This window comes from Hippocampus guttulatus, chromosome 4 (genome assembly GCF_054856545.1).
Source record: "Hippocampus guttulatus isolate MCC_2025c chromosome 4, RoL_Hgut_1.0, whole genome shotgun sequence".
Classification (NCBI taxonomy): domain Eukaryota; kingdom Metazoa; phylum Chordata; class Actinopteri; order Syngnathiformes; family Syngnathidae; genus Hippocampus; species Hippocampus guttulatus.
Genome location: NC_141264.1, coordinates 25235776 through 25258607, shown reverse-complemented (window position 1 = coordinate 25258607; position 22832 = coordinate 25235776). Strand labels below are relative to the sequence as shown.

Here is a 22832-nt window from a genome sequence, read left to right as displayed (position 1 = left end):
TGCGAGCTAATAGTCAACTTAAGATGTCAGCAGTCTTCACTCGGTTCATCTTCTTCACTGACCTTGCGTGACTCGGAAGCGCCAGTCCAACTTGGTTTATTAATACAAAAGTATTACGGCCACCTCGCCCCATTTCGGACGGTCGAAAAGGCAAACTTTGCAATCGGTTGATGGAAACAAAACGGTGGACGTCGGCTCCGTTCTTGACGGCTAAAAAGAAATCGAATTTGCCACTTGATTGCTCAAAACAAAGTAATGCCGCCGCGTCTCTACTCTCAGCGGCCCAAAAGTCAAGCTCTGCACTTGCGTTATGAAAACAAAATAGCGGTCAGCTGCATGGCCCAAAAATAAAACGGCGTGCTTGGTTTCTTAGGACAAAATAATGCTGCTCCGTTCCCTTCATGACGGCCAAACCTGGAATTTCATTTGTCGACGATCAAAAATTCAGCACTTGGTATTTAAAGTCCCCCAAACTGCGGTCAGCTCCATTCTTGGTCGTCCAAAAGTCGATCTCTGGCCGAAAAGTCAAACTTGGCACTTAGCTTATTTAAACGAAATAACGGCAGTCAGCTCCATTGTTGACCGTTAAACCTGCCAATTGGTTTATTCGAACAAAATGATGATGGGAAGCACAAAAAAAGTTTGCTCAGCACTTTGCTTCCCGCCGGGATGGACAACTGAAATGCTCGTGGTCCTGAGGGGGCGGGGGGCACTCAGCACTTGATTGACATCAGGGGTGCCCTCGAGCAGTCCTTGAGGGCTCCTATCAGTTTTTAATGTCACCCTCCTCCAACACACCCGATTCAAATGATCGGGATCTGCAGTTTGCTGATGAGCCGATCATTTAACTCTTTGGAGGCGGCAGACATCGAAAACTAGCAGGACAGCGGCTCTCGAGCGCCGGGCTTGGGAAAAGATGACAGCGGCCATTTCTATTCTCGACAGCCACAAAGGTCATCGATATCCGGTATGGCATTTTCATATTGTACGGTGAGCGATAACGGTGCGGACGATATTGCTTCCCTTGTGAGAATAAACAGCGCTGAGAATGGATGAGCGCTTCATATTGCACCCTTTGTAAAATCATTCTCTGAAAACAACCACACTCGTCTCCGACTGTATAGCGTGACAAATGCCCTCAAATGGAGCGCGCCTACGCCTTCGAACTCCTGCCTCCGAAAACCCCCTCATGCCCGCTGAGCGTCCGCAGTCGATTGAGCCGAACCACTTCACACTCGCCGAGTTTTGATTCGGAAAAAGCCTCGGAAGACTCAGCCAATGTGATAAATAAGCCGCGCCCCTCCCCGCTGTGTAATCAACCTGACATTGCAGGTGAAAGTCTCTCCGCCGGCGGAACCCCGGGGGATGGGGGGGGGAGGTGAGTGAGAACTCGAACGATTGGAGAACTTGTGACGAATTTTGGCGTCGTGCGGTCCGCAGCAGGAAGCCAGCTCTCTGCTGCATCCCAGTAAACAAGCATTAGCGGGCAGCACCTTCGCAGCCTGAGGCGCGGGGGAGGGATTGGGGGTGCGGAAGGGGGGGGGCATTCACTCTTGTCTTCTAGGATGTAATCAGCTGCTTTATGGGTGTTTAGTCCGGGAAAATTCACTTGGTTGTTACGATGAAGTCGCCACTGCCAAACCAATCGTCTTCCAATAACCAGAGACTCACTCACGCAGCTGCGCAGCCGTTTACTTTTCGGACAAATCTTTACTCACACGAGCTGAAGTGCAAAGGACTGTAGACGGGCGCACGCTCGAAATGGATCAAATGTCTTTTTCAAATATGGGTCACCTTAAACAATGAAACCAATCATGAGAAAATTTGAGCTGCTGGTATCGCAGTGTCGATAATAAAAGGGTTGCCACGGCATTAAAATAGTACGTTCAACCTTTTCACCCCTATACAGTTCGCATTTCAAAGTCCCAATTTCACACAATTCGCTTTCCATCTGTCGATTTTGCTCTCAACCTTTCATAAGACTACCGCATGAATACAAAATCCGTTTATGCCGTCATGGACAGAAAATCGAGCAGGCGTCAATGATGTATGAGGTAGATTGGATGGCGTGTGGCCTGAGGTACGGCATTAAACAGAGTCCCCATGGGTCCTTAACGTTAATAAAAATCCATAAAAAGTTGTAAAATGTTGTTCATAATTGATCTTCGTTGTCAGGGAAAGCTTCTAAAATCAGTAAAAATCCTTAAATATTAACCTGTGGTGTTCATTTCATGTGTGTATGTTATGTTCCCCACCCTTCCAATGAATAGTTTTGTGGGAAAATGAGCCTGGCGCCGTTCCCCTCACAACCCGCTGTCGGGCTACATGCCTTCCTGGTTCCCGCTCGGCTTTTCCCGCCGTCTCCGATCAGTGCCGATGATGATCACGTGATCACTTCGGGCCAATTTGACAGACAGTATGTCAAATAAAGGTGAAACAGTCCTTAAAAATGGCAGAATTAGCCCTCAAAAGTCCTTAAAAGGTCTATAAATAAAAAGCAAGTGGAAGACTGGGAACCCTGACATTGACTTGTTAGCATGTCCTTTTTTTTTGCTTTCTATCTTCTCAGGCCTGTTGTATCAAGACGTCCAACAAGATCACATTTGTTTATTTTATTTATTTATTTTCCGCCACATTTTATTAATACGTAACTCCGCGTGCTCAAAAACGCCGCGCCTGATTCACTGCCTGAGCAATTCTCAGTATCCCGTGTCGCGAATTATCGTCATTGACGTGTCAGCTCTGATGACAAAGTGAGCAAATAGAGAAAATCAACCCCCCGCTTGCTCGTTCTGTTGGGAAGACCGCTCGCCGTGTCCGCTGACACATGCTTGACTGATTGCGGCCTTCAAAGGAAAAAAAAACCTAAAACAAAAAAACACAAAAACATTTTTTTTTTTTGCATAACAGTGACCATTCAAAGACTGCACAAAACTACTGAAGCAAGTAACCAACATGAAGGGCAAGAACTCTTTCTGTGCATTTTTTTCTCTCTCACACACACACACACACACACACACAAAAACAATAATGTTGAGGTACAATGTTTATATTATTCCAGATATGCAAAAAAGTATTTGGCCTACTCATATAAAAAAAGAACAATAAAGGACCCAGTGCAGCCAAGGTTTGTCTGCCATCTTGTGGTGAATGGTGCTATTACAATTTAAAACTGATGAGCACGGTCACGAAAGAGAATACCTCATATTATAGGACACAGGCTCAAAAGATTTTTTTCAAGCCGTACGTTCAGGCCAAGATACGAGCTCGGGGAGCTCTTCCCGGTTGTATTAAATTATTAACATGCTTTTGTCTCAGCGGGCCGGCAAAGTGAGTGTTGCAGCTTCGCATCAGATAAATCTCGGCAACTCAAACAACTGCTCCAGTTTTTGCAGCTAATGCAAAGAAATAGCGCGGCCAAAATAAAGGCCGACGTCTGGCTTTTTCTCCTGATTCTTTTTCTCCCCCGCTCATTGGCTCATAACAAGAGTTTCAGCGCCCCGACTGTTGAGGTGCACTTTTCTAATTTTCCATTCAATATCATTTAGCGGAATGCATTAGTACGTCAGCTCAGACGTATCGATAAGCGGCTACGTATTCCTGTCACCTTCCTACCGGTCCCAGTTTTTATAACCAGTCTCACCCAAACCTCAAAGGATTGTTGTTGAATGTCGCGCACGAAGCTGATTGATTTGAAGGCACAAAAACCTTGAGAGGTTCGAGACAGGCGCTGAAAGCAGATGGAAATGAGGTTTCTGCTAAATCTCTCCCTGTCGTTGAGCTTGATTAATGACCAGGAACTTGAAGCCCCTGTAAAGTGAAAATAAATGTCTTGTTAAATTGACACGCTACAAAGACATGTGTTGTTAACAACGCTGCTAAATTTGAAGCTTAAAAAAAGTCACATTGTTTATTAGGAGAGGCTTCAAGATCATGAGAAACTGTTAACTGTTAAACAAGCGCCACTGCTACAGCCTGGATGCTACATCCGCTAGCGTCTAATTGACATGTTAGCGGTGTTGCTACACAGTGACAATTTTGGCTCGACGTCGATTTATTGCCAACCACGTGTTTTGCCCACAACATGGTTGACTCCCTAAAAAAATAAGAAGATAGGATCTGTACTTTCTGTACTGTTCCTTCCCACCACTCATTTTATGGGATGTTAAATTCCGAGGTATGTGGCATGAGTGGTCAAAGCTGTTTTTTGATTATTAGCTTCTGCTCAAAATTAAAATCTCTATGTTAATGACTTTGTATTCGAAGAGCGGCGTTCACCTCGGCAGGGTGAGACATGATAATCCGTCTCATCAAGACTTTTTTTGTTAGCGTCGTCCGTAGCGGGTACGACTGGAGCAGCTTGGCGAGCGCGTGCACGAGGCAGCGCTTTTTTGCTGCCAAGCCACGACCACCTGGCTCGGCGCTCCCGCTAAAGCGGCGCCGCCAATGCCAGACAAGCAAGGCGGCGCCGCTTAGGAACGCACTGGAATCTCCTCCGTCCCATCCAAAAATGGCCACCGAGCGGCTTGGCGATCCGACTCCTCGTCTCCCCTAAGCAGCTTTCCCATTCATCTGTCATGCCGTATCCAAACTTAACCCACCGCGGGAATTCCCAGCAAGATGCTGGCTAATGACAGCCTCAAATATGGAAATTTTTTTCTTCTTTCCCCGGCTTTACTCAAGGAAAAATGCTCTCTATAGCAAGGTGTGCCCGTGAGACAAAGACGAACGCGATCTCCTCCGCGGCTTCCAGCAGGCCACAACAAACCGGCTCTTGACAGATAATCCATTTTGCGGCCAAAGAATCGGCCACCTGATGGGAATTCAGCGATCCTTATTTTCTTGGTGGGGAAGAAATACTCTCTCTTCAAGGACGGAATAAATGTTGCTCACTCGCAATACCGCCGCTGGAATTTATGTATGGGAACACCTACGCTGTGTCCTAATGTATCGTGTGTTTGTTTTTAGTAGAGTAAGGAAATGACCATAAAATACCTTTGGAAAGTGTTCTATACATTATTGCCGAAAACGTATCCAGTGGTACCTGCAGATGAAACTTGCCTGCAAGCTAAATTGGCGGTATCTGTGAGTTCACGTGTGAGTTGTATCTTGTCGTGAGCCCGCTGATCTTCTCCAAGCGGGCTTGGGGGCGGGATATGCGGCCGTGACGGAAGCTTTCCTCTGTCAAAAATTATGAAAAACGTTAGCACACAAAAATTGATAAAAGTTGCTCTCTTGTTTGTGCCATCGTCACAAGTCTTACATTTCACTCTAAATTGTACGTGGATGTGATTGTGAGTGTTCCTTCGACTGGCTGGTGACCAGTTCAGGGTGTTGGTGAACAGCTAGCTTACGAAGTGTTGATAGGTTTCTACTTGCTGTTTTTGTTCCCGTGACTTCTGGCTTGACAGGACTCTCAGATATTCAAATCAACCCCCCCCCCCCAAAAAAAACCTGTTAAGTGTTCATTTGGGGGGGGCCACGTGCGATGGCGAACCTGTGCAAAATGCCTTTTCGTGCAGCGACATTTGAATGAAAAAAAGCTCTTTCAAGTGGCACTGGAGAGGAAACCTACCGAGTACACGTAGGCTGCTAACATGCAATTTAAAGGCAGCGCATGACGGCGGCTGCATTGCCAACATCAAACGTACCTGCGGCAGCAGAAAGCACACTTTGATTACAGTGATGACGTTCCACAATCAAAAGGTATCCGCGTGATGTCACCCGGCATCTGCAGTCGAGCAGCTCATTTAAGCCATTTGTTCTCCTCGAGCGCGCATCCTTCCTCGCACGTGGAACCATTCATCAGTGGGACTTGTTCTTCATGCCGAAGCCAAGCCATGTCTGCAGTCCAAGAAGCTGCTCTTCAAATTGGGAGTCATTATTCAATAAGGCACTGGAAGGTAATTGCTGGCGGCGCCCAGCGAATACGCCGCTTCCTCGTATTTCTTAAATCCGAGCCTTGGCAGAACATCGCCGCGCTCATATATATTTCACAGTACTTATTTGTTGGTTTGGGCTTGAAATTTTGCCGAATCGCCGCGCTTGGACCGGCGGCCAGGTGCCATTGCAAATATTAATCACATTGTCACCGCGGCCGAGTGGGAAAGCGTTTCGAGTGGTAGGCGCCGCCGAAGCTCATTCATCAAGGCCTGAAACTCTTCTCTGCGACGCGTCCTCTCCTCATTCCCTCCAGAAACACAAACTGCTGCCATCCTACAGCAGATGAGTTTTCACTTGTGTCTCCAGACATGCGCTTGGACTGCCTTACTCACTATTTTTGGGCTTGGCTACAAACATCTGCAAATCTGTTTGTGTTCGTCAGACTTATCTCCACACCGAGAGTTGTCATTTTGGAACATGTCATTGTAGATGGTTAAGGTTCAGTCCCACTTGAAGGAAAGGAGTTCTTTTGTGACCATTGGGAATGTTGAATATGATCGAATGGCCGTGACATGCGGCGTTCCTCAAGGGTCAGTTCTCTGACCCCTTTCATTCAGTCTGTAAATGTTGTCAATCAATGTCCCCAAATGACAGAAGTTCAATTGTATTGTGCCCCTGTCAAGATCAAATAAACGACGACATGAATCGAAATTTCCCCCTGTTAAACCAAAACACACCGGCGGTAATTGTTCTCGGCAATACAGAAAAGAGGATTGCTTTTCGAAAGTACCTCGAGTCACCATCTTCACAAACCAACGACCAAGTCCGAAATCCTGGTCTCGATGATTAGTCTTGTTTCTGTTCCTCTTCATTTGAGAGTGAATCAACAGCACGGCTGCTGTTTGGCCAAGTCACGCGCTTTGTTCTTGCCTCGATTCCTTCAGGGCCGGCCGGCTCAAGGTTTATTATTTATCGAGTTATTTGTGTTTTCCACACTCGGGAGTGATTTGTGAGTAGTCTGTTAATACAGTTGGTACGTTTGTTGCAGTTCTCCGGGCCAGAAGTCTCTCTCATTTCACCTCCCTTAAGAAATACATCAAATACTGAAGCCAGAATACAAGTAAAGTGTTGTGGGCAGGGTCGTTGCTTGAAGGTCGAAGGAAATTTTCGTTCAGAGACCTCAGATGCTAAGTCGTGGCTGTTTGTAGAGGGAGTGACACACGGGTTACAAAAAGCTTTCGAAATACTCCCGCCTATTTATCATTTGAGGAGGATTTGTTTACTCCCAAAGCAAATGATTTTGGTTTTGGTACTCCGTCGGCGCTTGATTGCTTTGCCGTGGAGGTTTTGACATCCGTCGGCCTTGGGTTTATTTCAATCAATGGACGGAAAATTAGAGGTCGCAAAGGTACAATCGGGTCCCAATAAGGTCCGATGGGTCAGGCTTAGACATTCGTGACAGCGCCGGCACTAACCATGCGGCAAAAAAGGTCAATTATGCTGTAATTGTCACTGCACATTTTGGGGTCAAAACTCCCACCTATGAGCCCCCCCCTCCCACTGGGCCACCAGCATAATTCTAAATTGCTTCATTGTAGGAAATCACTGTTCTAGAACAGGGCACTTATCCAGCGGCGCCGCGGGGAGTACTTCACCTATTAGTAGGCCACACGGTGACCTTCATACAGTCCATCCATGTCCCTTCTACTTCGAGGACTCCACCTTTTAGGATGCAAACACGAGTGAAGCTAGATCGTTTTGGTTCTTGCTTTCAAAAAAGATGGAAAAAAAACATGAAGTCCTCAGAAGTGCTGATCAAATGGACTCCGCAAATGTAACTCTGAGGAAAACAGCGTATTGGCCTTTCATGCGTTGTAATCTTTATGCAACACTTCCACATTGCAACAATTAGATTTGTGAGGCGTCTAACCGCAATCTGGGGTGATTGCTGGCGGTCTCGCACCTCCATTCTGCAGGCCAGGGATATAATTCTTTGGTTCATGCAAGAACCAGAAGTGTTGTCAACGTTGAATTCTGTAGGAAGCTGCATGTTTTTCCGGTTCAGATTTGCTTCCCTAATTTACAAGTGTCATTTAGTTTGGTGGTGAAGTGCTTTCTGCGTGAGTGAAATTGCAGATACATACGCTTCGCTGGGTTCACTGTATTTTCTTTGTATACATGGGGCTGAAGAAGTCGACATGGCCTTCGCTGTCATCAAGGTCACAGAAAGCCCGTCGTCCCAGACATTGCAGCCCCCCTCAAAATGGGCTAATTCGGCGGGGCTCACGGCAGAGCGTGGACAATAATTCTTGGGAATTTTTCTTGAAAAGAGGTTAAGAAAGCGAGGACATGTTTTTAATAGTGGGGTGAAGAAATATGAGCGAATTTGAACTTGAGGGAATACGCGACGGTATCCATCCATCCATTCATTTTCTGATCCATTTTATCCACACAAGGGTCGCGGGGGTGCTGGAGCCTATCCAAGCCATCTTTGGGCAGTAGGGGGGGGACACCCTGAACCGGTGGCCAGCCAATCGCACAACCATCCGCGCTCACACTCACACCTTCGGACAATTTCGAGTGTTCAATCAGCCTGCAATGCATGTTTTTGGAATGTGGGAGGAAACCGGAGTACCCGGAGAAAACCCGCACGACGCTATTAACTTAAAAATAAAACAAAGATCATAAAACATAGTATCTTTGCAGACTTACTTTTATTACGTTGTCTTCAGGTCAATGGTACTTGCGAAAAGGTGGATGGGCAAAAAAAACCCCCAAAAAACAAAACAAAAGACTCCTCTCATCCAATTCTGTTGAAGGAGTAGACTTGTACAGTTCAGTAAAAAGTACATCAAGGTAAAGTGAAGCTAATGAATGACCTTCTGGTCAACTGACGCGCCAGCACCAAGCATTTTCGCCGGCTCAAAATGGAATTGACTTTGAAGTCTTGCAGTCAAGAAAGGCGCAACTGTGCTTTGACGCAGTCCGGAAGGAGTCGGTCGGCGTACTCAATCATTAGCCATCGTTGGTAGCAGCTAGGTCAAGTCTTTTTTCAAAGCGGTTGATTATGACGCATTGGGTTTTGTTCTGGCCATCGTTACTTTCTGCACTTTCCTGTCAAGTCGTGCGCTTGAGCAGTGACTCAACAGCGAGACGGTTTTGAACATTTTCAGCTGTGCGGAGCCAAATGTCGACTTCAAACAAATGCAGAATGGTAAGAGTCGGTTTGCAAGTCAAGGAAGTTTTTTTTTTTTAATGACATGCGGAGGTGTCAGATACGATTGAGTGCCTTGCAAGTTTTTCAAGATACAAGTAGTTGTCGGACGTATACGCAGTGAATCTAACTCACTTCATAAGAAGCAGCAGTTTGGCAGTTGGCGACACTTACAGCCCATATTGTGTTTATTCGATGGGGGAGGGTTATTTTTTGCGTGGGTCATCACCACAAATTGGGGCTTGGCCTCTGCCAGTGAGGGTACGGTAAACAAATCCAAATGAAAACAATAAAAAAGTTGAAACTTATTTTCAGAGACGAGTGTTACCTTTTCATAATTTGTCGATCGTTCTATCGTCGCCGGATTCGTACATTTTACGGCATTTTATTCAACCTTAAAAAAAAAAGGCCGACACGTTGAACAAACCGCTTACATACATTTTGCTTTTGTCTTTTACACTTAAAAATATATATTACATGCGTGGTCCTTCCTCAACGCCGGCAAAAGTTCATTCTGTATCATTCATCCGTATTATATGTTGCATGACCCTCGTCCGTTAATGGCCCCTATCAAACTGACAATTAAGCCTTTACGGCCCCTACTTTGTCGTTTTATGTTGCACAGCACCGTCGTGAAGGGGAAGCCATCAATGTAGATAATGTGTCACGTTAGTAAAGGTTGATGCTTTTGCCAGAGATTCTTTAGCATTCTTCCACAAATCATAACAAAACATAACACACCGATAACTTTTTTTTCCCCCCGCCCTCACCTCGTTAACACGGCGAACGCTGTAATCCAACGTGGACTTCACCTGTGGAGGCCAAAGATGCCGAGTCGTAAAGATCTTGAACACAATCTGCGCTTTGGTGCTTGTATAAAGCAGAAGACGCTTCATGTGGAATGTTTTATTCCGAAAACCCTGGTCTTGAATCATTTCTTTATTTTCATTTTTTTTACTTTACTTATTTCTCATTGTATTGAATACTAGCCTTTTGCAGGTGGGAATACACGCCCGGAATCACCGTTCAGAGCAGAGGCACCATTTTGAAACCATCTCCCTCTAAACGTCGTACAGTGAAACTCCTCTACATGGGCGAAAATACCCCCTAGTGTGAAAAAAATCTTCATGCATTAACACCATCCCCACTCTCCTGCCCCCCCATACAACGAAAAAAAACCCCTGTTGCGTTACCCGAATTATTTTTCTCTGCTCTTATCTCGCGACGAGATTTACTACGATGAAGTCTAATCCAACAGCGACCTCTACTGTTTCGTTTGGAAACGGCAACAGCAACCACCACACTGGTTTACACATGCGCAGTAGTTCAGAAAGTATTTGTTATTGTTCGTTTCAGACGCAGCAAGAACGTTGCATTGCTAAAATGGCTACAAAACGGGCCTTTGGATGTCAAGCAGCTAAGACAAGAAGAGCTCTGACGCTGGAAGAGAGGTTAAAAGTGATGTGCCCCGCTTGCTCTCCCAGAGGTCATCTGGGCTGACCTCCAACTCACCCGTCAACCTCGTGAGGATCAGTGGTGTAGAAAATAGCTGGATGGCGATTTCATTTTCCTCACTGAGTTGATGTCGAAAGAAGCCGGACAGAAGCGCTGTCTTCTGCAAAGTGTGCATTAAGTCACTTCTGGGCAGCAACTCAAATGAGCAGGAAGATAAATGATGTCACGGCCGCACGTTTGCTTTGTCAGCAGGTTTTTGCCGCGCTCACCGGGAAGTGAATTCCTTACGCGCGTCATCCAGCTTGCACTGATTAATCGCTCATCTCGGCGTGCTAAATCTCAGCGGGGTCACCCGTTGGCAGCGGGTCGGAACCGATACGCCGAGGCCGCGCCGCAACCACGTGATGCACTGCAACTTGGGCCATCTGTCCGTCGTCCTCTGCAGGTCCTCGTGGCGAGATTCATTAAGCGGTGTGCCGGCCGTGCGGGTTCTCGCCACCTCACGCTTGCCTCCCCTAATTTCCTCACCCAGTTTGACCGCTCTGGCCCTCCCCCCCGCTATTGAACTTTGCATAGGCAAATTGAGTCGAGCTCTCCTAATTAGATTGTGTATGTATGTGACTAATTGGACATGGATAATAAGAGCCTGGTCCAAAGAGGTCTTGCATGATGATGCGAAATGTCAAAACTCTCTGACAGAAAAAAGACGAGCCAAAGAACAACACCGTGGGAGGTTAACCGACATGGTGACGGGGCAAGCTAATGTTAGCCTGTGTCTTCTTATGATTTCGAGTTATCTTAAATGATGACCCGCGTTTGTTTACATCGCTGTTGTTTTCGTCAACAATGACAATGGCAAACGGATTTTGTTCATGCCTTTGTTTTTTTGTGACAAAGTCACAGTGACATGATAAGCTAAACGTGGCTTTTTGAGTGCTAAATGCTCACCACGCCACTCTTCATTTCAAGTTACGAGTTCTCGAAACGGATCTTATACATGTTCATGCTGCGTGACGGTCGCCTTGTGATAAACTTCATAGCTCAACGTTTTCCAGCATAACTCCTGCCGTGTATGGGCAGCTAGCTAGCTTCAGGCAAATGTTAAATTTGCCGTGCTCACATCAATTCATTCGCTAATGTACGTATTACTCTTCTGTGTGGAACATACAAGGATTTTTTGAAATGTGTTGTAATTTTGGGCCATGTTTGAGTGACTGAAACAAGGAGCGAAATGCGCCATTTTGAATGCCATGTGTCAAAATGAACACTTGGCTTCTGTAATGGTACCAGCATGCTAACAATCAAGATGGCAGCGGGCACACAGATTGACATACAGTTTTGTTTCACTTGTTTGCTCATTCAGGCCATTCATTTTTGTTGAAATGGCTTATTTTGTGTATTCAAAAAAAAAAAAAGTTTAAATGCATGATGATGTGCAATTGTTAGACACATACATTCTTAATCACAAATACTTTTTTATTATTTCGTTTTTTTCTAAACGAGACAAAAACAGTTTTTGTCATCACAGCGAACTAAAATTTGACTAAAACTATTATTATTATTTTTTTGTCTAAAAGACTAAAACTAAAATGGCTGCCGAAGCACTGGGTCAAGACTGATTTAAGTCACATATCATCTCAGTATACTTCGCAACAGTGGTTAACCAGGTACTCGCACCAGGACTTGGACCTGGTTTTGACAGTTGAACAGCATTAATATCGAGTGTAGCTGTGACATAAGGGGCTACGGAGGAGAAGGCAACGCTGAAGTGGAAACTGGGGGGGGTACAGTTCAAACGCAAGACAGTGACATCGAGCGCTAACATTAGCATGTGTGTTTATTCATCATTGACTAATATGTCATGAACTTAAAAAAAATGCAGAAAAAACATTCATCAATTTTCAACTTTTGCTACTTGTGATTCTAGGACAATGACGCACAGTGTCGACCAGAAATAATTAAAAAGCATATTGATAGACCCTGAAAGTATTTTCTTTCTAGATCTGCCGAAAAATAATGAAAACTTCAGGCTAAATATAAATATTTTCTCAGCGTCAAGCGCTGCACACACTCGCTGTATTCCACTGAAATGCATTAAAAGGCTGCGTTTCATCCCCATGTTAAAACATGAAGTCGAAGGGATCCCTAATCGGCCAATTACCAGAATCTCCATGCTCATCAAGGCCAATTAATTATGGAGGCTGGAAGGAAAACAAGCGGACGCAGAGGGCCGCCAGATTAGCATGGAACGCCATTGATTTAGACACCGCAGCGCTCCCCAACTGCCGAAACAAAGCGTGTGGCGACGCGGGGTCATGCGAGGTGACCGCCTGTTAAACTCTGGCTTCAGGGCGGTGCCACAAGCGGAGAGCCCGAGAATGCCGTCGAGCGCTGCAAAGTGATTAAAATAGAGGGCAGGGGGGGGAAAAAAATCCATACTATGAATATCGCCGACACATGCCAATTTAATAGCAGGGCATGTGTTTCATTAATTTCACCACTTTTTGGCGTCTTTATAAGGTCTGTGCAGGAGCAGGAACTCCAAAATACCTTCTCAGTTGTGTCTGAGAATGCAAGTGGACGACTCGTTTTGCCAACGGTCTTGATTTAAACCGCCGTCACAGGTGTACGCATTCACTCAGCTGCTGCTGTGCGACACTGCGGCAACGTTGCCCAAGTTGTGCACTAGCGTAGCCGTTCGCCGTGCATCACTCGCCTCCTTTATCCGATTACTGCCAGATCATGCTGTAAAAGAGTCAGGGGACTGGTGGCTGACCGGGAAGTGCAAGGAACGAGTAGAGGGTAGCTTAGTCCATCTTCGTGGCCAAAAATGTTGGGTCTGACATTGTGAGTCGACGGCTTGTTTTGCTAACGGTCTTAATTTCAACGGTCGTAACGTGTGTACGCATTCATTGCGCTGCTGCTTTGCGACACTGCTGTAACATTGTGTTGCAGTTTGGTTTACGGCCATATGCGAAACCAATATGCTCCCCTTAGTTGTTGTGAGCTTTATCCATGTTTGTTTTTGTTTGGATGAAATGGAATATTCCTGAATATTTCAAATATTGAGCCTGAGAGAAAGAAAAAAAAGATTGTTTACCTCTACGTCAGCGCTGCCAAAAAAAAAAAAAAAGCCACTGAGGTTTAGAGGGGTGTCGCATACCAAGACAGGCTACCCGGCGTGTGTCATCGTTCTTGAAATTGGCTATTCTTGTCATACATAAAACAGCTGATGATGTTATAAACAATGACTGAATTGTAACTTCATAACTTAACCTGTGTTGTATCCCCTACAAAAAGACATGATAGGCTCATAAAAACATCCTCTTTTTTTTTTTTTTTGTGCAATTCCGTCGGTGTTATGACGCCATCGCGTACAGTGAGAATTTTTGACGATGAGCATTCCGTAGCGTATGGCCGCCACGTTTTGACGGCCTCGCGTTGTCCTTCCAGTATGCTCTCTCTCATCCCTTTACGCGTCCTCCGTCCTTCACTTTGCCGCACACGAGCGACGGCATTTCGCAGCGCCAGATGTTTCCCGCCGTGACATTTCGCAACATCCGAAGGCAGCGCGGCAGAGGCGGCGCCGCTGCTGAGTCAGGCGGTTGAGGTCGAAGGTTAAAGATGGCTCGGCGTCACGTTGCTGTTTAGCTTGCGGAGGAGCAAACATTGTTTTGGCAGGCAATGTTTGTTTGCCTCTTTGGGACGGAAGAAAAAAAAAAAAAGAAGGCATGCAGCATATCATTCTTCTTCCCCACTATTGTTGTCCGAATGTGTATAGTGTCAGTTGAAAAGATGTTCCGGAAATTGCTTCCATGTTTGACGGATTTACATTTCAGCAGGCAGGGCCGGCGCATCCATAAAGCAATATGGGCAGATGTTAAGGGCGGCGGGGGGCAAAATGGGCATTGAGGACAAAAATCACTTTTGGGTATTAATTACGTTAGTTTCTGTTCACTCTTAAAATGAAAGCGATAGTTGGCCTTCAGATTGAAATGCCATGCAAAGCCCAATTACTTTCTGTCATATGAAAAAAATAAATCCAAATAAGTCCCCATGACACCTCAGCCCCCTCCCAACTACTTCTCTCTGCCGCCCACTTTTGACCGATTGCTATCGCCGATTGACTTGATGGTGCAACACTTTTATTTTTACTTTCTTTTTTTTTTTTTTTTGACAGTCCCTTTGCATTATTTCCAGGAGGCCGCTTGCTGACGACACACTTGATGCCTAAGGAAGTGTGTCGGGTCATCAAGTCTTCCTGCAGGCCCTTCGGCTGACTCTTAATCCACTCTGAAGCCCGACTTGACCCGCCAGACTCCAAACATGCCACTCGGGTCACTAACTGCTGCCCTCCGCCACGCCGTCGACCCAGCACTTCCTCGCCGCTGCCCAAAGGTACATTTCACTTGATGAATACTGCATGCTCTTTTTTTTTTTTTTTTTTTTAAACCAGCCCACCCCATGCTGCTATTCACTTCGGAAAGAGACTGAAAATCCATCCGAATCACAATAGGCTGAAAGCCTGAGGGTGTTTTGGCTGCCTTTGCTTGTGCCAGGTTTTATTCCTCTCCTTAACTTTTCGGAAAATGACATTTTGCAACGGACAATGGCGTGTCGATTACTGAACTAGGCTGCCCTAAAAGACCTTTTCGTGAGGTTTCCAACCCGTAGGCGGCGGGTTGGCCAGAAAAGCGATTCACAACTGCTGAGCTGAAACCATGACAAAAATCTACCCCCCCCCCCCCCCCCCCCTCAAAACTTCGTGGCTAGTTTGCAAGTAAACGACAGCGTGCGATGCATGTCTTTTTTTTTTTTTTTTAAATCAATTTATCTACCGTCGAAATGTAAATGTTCAGGGGTCAGGAACCTACGGCTCGCGAGCCAGCTATGGCTCTTTTGAAGATTGCATCTGGCTCACAGGTAAAACAAAAATATTCTCTCTGGTTTAATCCACCCATCGATTTTTTTTTCTTTTCACTGCGCATGTCCTGTTCAGGGCTGCAGTTGGCTGCAGGAGCAATTTTAATTGGATGATACTGGCCTACGTTGGCCGTTGTTGGGTAAACAGGAAAACACCCCCTTTTGAATCAGTCTGCTCGGTCAATAGCTCAAAGCTAACCCTTCGACAAAGCAGATGGTGAAAATGTATTATATGGCTCTCACTGAAATACCTTTCCAAATATTTTGCTTTCATGGCTCTCTTAGTCAAAAAGGTTCCCAACCCCTGGTCTATTTGAAGGAGGCATTGATTACAACTCGGTGTGTGCGCGCGTGCGCGTGGAATGTGTGTGATCGACAAACAGATATCGGTTGATGTATTTAAATTTTTCCACATCTGTGTTACAATTCAGATGGCACATAATGGCGCCATTTAGAATCAGAATCATCAGATTTATCACCCTCTTGGTTGAAAGTATTTATTTCAGGGAGGCATTTCTTAACATTTCTGTGTGTGGGTGGATTTCGAGACAAATGGTCATGATGCAGCTTCTCTACAATGGGAACGTTAGATCGTGCCATCATCTGTTCCAAACAAAGTTGTCTATTTGGGTCGAGGCATTTACCGATTCATTTTTTTGTCGATGATGCACCGGGTCATTCGGTGTTTGATACATAGCTTCCATTAAAATCGGGCCGACAATTGTAGGAAACTGGCATGACATGAAAGGAAACAATAGCTTGAGACTTGGAGAGGTTTCTATCTGATGGAAATTGCTAGTTATTATACTTAGCGGGATTTGCTTCATTGGCATCTGTGTCGAACCTTAAGCCCATTAACGATATCATTCAAAGCATTGATTTTTTTCGCTGAGCGGCAGATTTAATCGCCCCAAATCAAAGGTTTGCAAGTGATAAAAGCAAACGGGTAGCAGAGATTTCCTTTATTTCTTGATTTCGAAGCAGGGCCTCAGCACCAACAAGCATGCCGGGGGGAGCAAAAGGATTATTCACTCATTTCTGATCCCCCAAGATTGTGGGCGTCTTTGACAAAAATAAACGGAGACCTTTCAAATCAAAAGCCTTTTTGCTCGCACGTGTGTGTGTGTGTGTGTGTGTGTGTGAGTGGGTGTGTGTGAAGAGGGGTATAAGTATAAGTGTGTGTGAATGTGCACGAAGCCACAATCGGATCCATGCCAGTTGGCGGTCAATACAACTAATATAAAGTAAGTGCTTCCCATTTGATGACACGTACCGAGCTAAAGGAAAGACAAGAGAGCTGTCTTCCTTTTGCACATTTCATGCACAAGGTAAATCAACGTGCTTGACATAATTATCTAAACTAAAGAAATAAAATAACATCGAAATTACGTCATGTATAAATGTGTACATGACAAAAGAACGTGCACCACAAAAACTTGATCTTGGAGAATATGTTTTAAATACTTTTCAAGACCTGAATCAAATTTGTATGCAGCATCTCATCTAAATGCCGCTCCACCATGTGTGCTTTGAACTCCGGCTTCACTACTAGAGTTGCCTGACATCAGAACTCTACTGGATTGATTATCCCGTTAGCATTTCATTTCGTCAGGACTGAAATCATTCAGAGATTTATAGACATTTTAAATCTATACCACAGCTGACTAGGGAGCCGGTGTCAAGACTTGAGGACTGGGGTCATACGTTCTGACCTCTATAGTGGTGAAGCAAGACAGCAAAAGGATGGGTGAATAAAATTATGGCCCCCGATCAAGCTGCGTGTCTTAGTGGATCAGATTCGCTGCATTTCCACCACGAATGATGTCGTTCAGTGGGACGTGAGAATACTGCTGATGCTTCAGCAAAGCACCTGACTCCAAATGTTTGTTTGCCCCAAATAACATCATTTGACTTCCAAAAATGCTGTGCTGAAAAACTCCCTTTTGCCCGTGCAGCCCCATCAAAATGCTGCTGTTTGCCACTAAGGCGATTCATTTTTCCCCAGTGGTGCCATATTTGACCCTCAATGTACTGTACTGTGCCCTAAAAACACTGTTTAGCCGTACAGCACCATTTTTTGCACCCCCCCTGGCCCCCCCCCCCCAAAGAACAACAACGACAAAAGAGAAAAGCATCTATTTGAGGGAGGCTGCGTATTCGTTTAAATAGTTGGCTCAGGCTGGAGCACATCGAAATAGTTGCAACGGCGATGGAACATAGAATATGAAAATGCAAATGTATGCAAGGAGTATATTTTTCTCTTGCCAGCCGGTTCATGTCTCTCTCTCGCTCTTTTTTTTTTTAACATTATGTGCAACTGCATTGAATTCATTACTATGCAAATATAGAAAAGATACATTACGTAATAGGAAATTTGGACTGGAAACACTGTAGAATTTGTATTTTAAACATTTTGTAGCAGATGCCGAACCGAGCAATTTTTTTTTCTTGGGGGGAATCGACTCTTGATACGTTCCAATCCCTCTGACCTTGACGTTTTAACTTTCCCTGCATGACTGTTATTATTTCCGGCGTATTTTGGTTAGTTCCGTTAGTTCTTGAACTTTTCTGTCTTTTTGTGCTTTGACCGTAATCCCTTCATCCATTTTCTCATGGAATTGGGCCGTGGTTGCAACAGACAGAATTGCGTAACCCAGGTGTTCCCAGCTACATCCTCCATGTGGTCCTGGGAGTAAACTTCCAGGCGTTTCCCCAGTCCAGATAATTCGTCTAATCCCTCCAGTGTGTTGCGGGGTCTCCCACCTGTTGGATGTGGCCGCAACACCTCCATTGGGAGTTCACGCTCATCCTGCATTCTAATCCGTAGAGCGACCATCATAATCCGACTCCGATGAGCCTTACTTGCGTAAGAAACTAAGACGCTCAAATTCTTGTTAAAAAGAAGAAAAAAAAGAATTTAGAAATCTACGTTTAGAATAGAATACAATTTGTGACAATTTATTTTGCTGCACACATGCTGTCGTTCACAAAACAAAATGCCGTTTTGCTCCAAAGCGCCATTTATTTTTTCTCTAAATGCTAAATGCTAGCTTTTGCCCTAAAAACACTATTTTTATTGTTCTATGGTAATCCTTCATTAATCGCGAGGATTACATTCCAGACCGCCCCCCACAAGAGACAAAATCTATCAAATAGCAACCATGAATACATCAGGATTGGCTGGCTATCTCCTAGCGATAGCTTTAGCCACATTGCCGGTCAGTGACGGTGACAGTTGGCTATCGGCAGCTGCGCTCGAAATGGGCCTGCGTTTGCTGTATTTTGTTGCTGTTTGTTGACTAAAGGCATTGAAAGAACCCCAGCGGCTGTTTCCATCCTCCCGCTATCCAAACCAGATCAAGGTTACAATTCCTTCTAGCTAGCGTTGGTCGGCCGTCTTCAATTAGCTGATGATAGCTACGTTACTGGAGATGGGCAGTTGAGTAACTGTACTGCTCTGTCCTGTACAATAAAAAAATACGGGCTGCACTGAAGCCACAAACAGTGAACAATGAGGGATGACTGTACGAAAAAAATGCTAAATTTGGCCGTTATCTTGCCTCCTAAAATGCTATATTTTGTCCTACAAATGCTATATTTTGCCCTAAAGCTCCATCATTTTTCCCTATGATCATTATTTGGCCCCCAAAATGCTATATCAGCTGCAGTCTGCGCGAGTGCGGCAGCAAGCAAGGGCCCGCGATTGTATAATGACTCTGCCGCTGCTCGGATCCATCACCGTAATGCTAATCAAGCTTGTCCCCGTGGCGGGAGGCAGTGCCAAGACCCGTCAATTGAAAAGCCTCATTGGTGCCAACCAGCCGTTTCGACTGAATACTCCATCAAGTGCGGTTTGATCGAGGGAGAATTTTTGCATTTTTAAAGCCCTCGTCTAAATGGCATGTGGCGCGGAGGGGGGTCGATGTTTGTCTTGCTGATCCATTTGTGATGAAAGCTTCACGGGGGAGACACGGCACGTCACATCAACATGCGACTCTCCGACTGGCATCTCCTTTGGGTTTAGCGAGCGCTAATTTGTACACGGCGATGACAAGCGAATACCTCGTCTTTCCGAAGGCGATAAGAGAGCGGCTTGTCGAAACATGCCTGTCCCTCCATCTGTCTCCATTTACTTTTTGGATAGCGCCGCTCTTCGGAGTGTTTTTACCCCTCCGCCAACCCGCCATCGAATGGCGGGATTGCAAAGTGGGAGGCATCATTCTCCGTAATGGATGACTTGGACGTTATCGGCCAAATAGGACAGCTGATGCCAGCGAGTGATCAGGGTTCCGTGTTTTTCCATCAGAGGGAAGGCTGTTCATTTTGGCATCATTGTCGATTTATTGTCACTGTCGCCATATTATTGTACTGAGCAGCCTGCGCACATCGCTTTTCAACCTCCATTTCCTGTTCAACCGATATCATTGCACTTTGCCATCAGGAAAGGTTAGGAAAAGGTTCCTAAACTTAGGTTAGGAAAAACGTTTGATTTTGGACCATTATTGCTCGATGTCCCCCTAAAAAAACGAAATGACCAAAAAACCCCCACATATTTGCCCCAATCTGGCCTCAAAATTTTATATTTTGCCCCCAAAAGACCTAAAGTCTCCTATGCTTGCCCCCAACATCTATATATTATCCTTAAAAAACTGTTAGCCCCTCCAAAATTATTTTTTTGACCCAACAAGTGCCATTTTTTTCCTTTGATACGAAAATGCTATACTTCATCCATAAAATATAGTTCACCCCCAAAATTCCCCCCCCCCAAAAAAAACAAAGCAAAATCGCTACATTCTGATTTAAAAATTCAAATTTTTGCCTCGCAAAGTCAAAATGTTGCCATGATAACCCTATTTGTTCCCAAAATATCACTTGCCTAAACAAGTTCCATATTTTGCCTTCAGTAAGAAAACCCAAAAATGCAGTATTTTTTCCTGAAACCATGATTGGTTGGCCCATTAAAAACCACACAATTTATTTTGCCACAAAAATATCTTTCCGAAAAACAGGACTCTTTTGGCCCTAAAAACACAATGTTTTGCTCCGAAATTGATTTTTGTTACATTTCTGAACTAAAATGCTACATTGTGAGCCAAAATCTCCAAAATGTGCACCTAAAACCATATACGTCTTTATTTTGCTCTCAATATGAAACTCTACAAAATGATGGATACACATTGAATGCCGCAGTACACCAAATCAAACGCAAAGCACACGTGGAGTTTCTCCCCGCTTTTACTCTTGGGTCACGTGACATCATATGCGACGGCGGCATGACCTCCGTCATCACGTGGGACTTTTGAGGTTTTTTTTGTTTAGTTTTTTTTTTTTGAAGGCAAAATGTTGGTATAAATTCTAAATAGCATATATATATATATATATCAACACACACACATATATATGTATATTAGATAGATAAATATATATCATACATATCAATAGTATATTATCCGCAGAAGCTGTCACTTTGGTGAGCGTTCCACCATCTGAGGTCACCAATATGCTGTCTATCACGTTTTAAAAAAATCGCCGGGCACACTGCTGCGTCTGCTTCTTGGCATTTGGTCCCGGGTGTCGCGTCGGCCCGGCAGCTCCGTCGTCAAGCCGGCGATGAATAAAGATACCTGTCGCGTTGGCGCGCGCTCGTTTCCCCGCTAACCTCAATAGGAGGCGAAGGCTTGTCCAGTCAGGCCATTTGTCGCACTGCTGCTGTTTGTGCACGCTATTTAGAGCCCCCTACGCTCCCCTGTGGTGCAGGCACGATGTCTCCTGACTCTTAGCTACCATTTCACTCGCTAAGCGGGTTGACTGCTCACGGTGTCTTGAACCGCTAATAAAAAAATTTGTATTTATTTTTTGAGTCAAATAAAATATCTGTGATTGTAATTCTATTTTGGGCGGCCCGCTAGTCCAGTGGTTAGCACGTCGACTTCGCAGTGCAGAGGTACCGGGTTCGATTCCAGCTCCGGCCTCCCTGTGTGGAGTTTGCATGTTCTCCCCGGGCCTGCGTGGGTTTTCTCCGGGTACTCCGGTTTCCTCCCACATTCCAAAAACATGCATGGCAGGCTGATTGAACGCTCTAAATTGTCCCTAGGTGTGAATGTGAGCGTGGATGGTTGTTCGTCTCTGTGTGCCCTGCGATTGGCTGGCAACCGATTCAGGTTGTCCCCCGCCTACTGCCCGAAGACAGCTGGGATAGGCTCCAGCACCCCCCGCGACCCTAGTGAGGATCAAGCGGTTCGAAAAATGGATGGATGGATGGAATTCTATTTTCTTCTTGACTTTAAAATGAAGAAAATGTCAAAAATCCAATATTTTTCAGCAATACCGCTCAGCTGCAAATTGCGTGATTTGCCCCGATTCCTGATCCCATGATCGAATTGGGACATCTCTAATCATTCATATATGTATAGTGTAAAAAAAACCCTATATAAATATATATGATGCTGGCATTGATTAGAATGAGGCGACGCGGTGCTTGACAGGTTAGCACGTCCGCCTCACAGTGCAGAGGTGCAGGGTTCGATTCCAGCTCCTGTGTGGGTTTTCTCCGGGTACTGTCGCTATATTGTACTGAGCAGCAGCCTGCACACATCGTTTTTTTTCAACTTCCATTTCCTGGTCAATCGATATCATTGCACTTTGCCATCAGGAAAGGGTCAACTTGTCACAGCCAGCGCTGACGACATCCATTAAAGCTGCCACTTTGAACTAATAAGGCCAGTTGGAGACACTTGGCCCAAGAGAACACGTTTGCCGTGATTGGCTGGCTGTCGCTAGCCAATGAGGGATGAGAATTTGCTCAAACGAAGATTGGACAATATCAAAGGAAACTGCGCAGTTGGGCTTCGAACAATTCCATAGCATTTGGAAATTCCTTTCTTTGGCTTTTCATTTGGAGGGGAGGTATGTCAAAGTAAAAACACCAAACATGACAGCCCGAGAACACACGTTGCGGTTTTTAAATCACTTCACGATGTCATTACGTTGCTTCGATGTTACACTGGGCTCTATTTAGGCCTCACACGGAGCACTCCGTGTCCCTAATCATGTGGCCACTGGATGATGAACATCCACTTTCCGTTCAGTGTGCATTTGTCGCGTTCAGACGCGCATCGGTGTCCGTCGTTGCTTTTTGCGACTCATTGGAACCTTTTCACCCGTGCGCTTGGTATTTCTCATCTCGTTATTTGAGCTGATTATAATTCAGGGGCTATAATAAATGTCAGCAAAAGGCCAGCCATTGTGATGCAAATGATAAGCATAGAATGTGTTCTTTCATTTCGAGTCCCCCGCTACCACCTCCGCCGCACTTGAGCCCCAAACACAACGCAAAACAAAAGTAACGGTCAGAAAA

The 22832-nt window shown here is 45.2% G+C and overlaps 1 protein-coding gene across 1 annotated transcript in view; it reads left to right on the top strand.

Moving 5' to 3' along the window:
• The first annotated feature begins 14757 nt into the window (after positions 1-14757).
• Positions 14758-22832, top strand: part of lingo1a (leucine rich repeat and Ig domain containing 1a) — a 95536-nt gene continuing 87461 nt past the window's right edge. The window contains exon 1 of the mRNA XM_086109723.1: positions 14758-14950. The gene's annotated coding sequence lies outside the window, so the exon portion shown is untranslated. The remainder of the gene's footprint in view (positions 14951-22832) is intronic.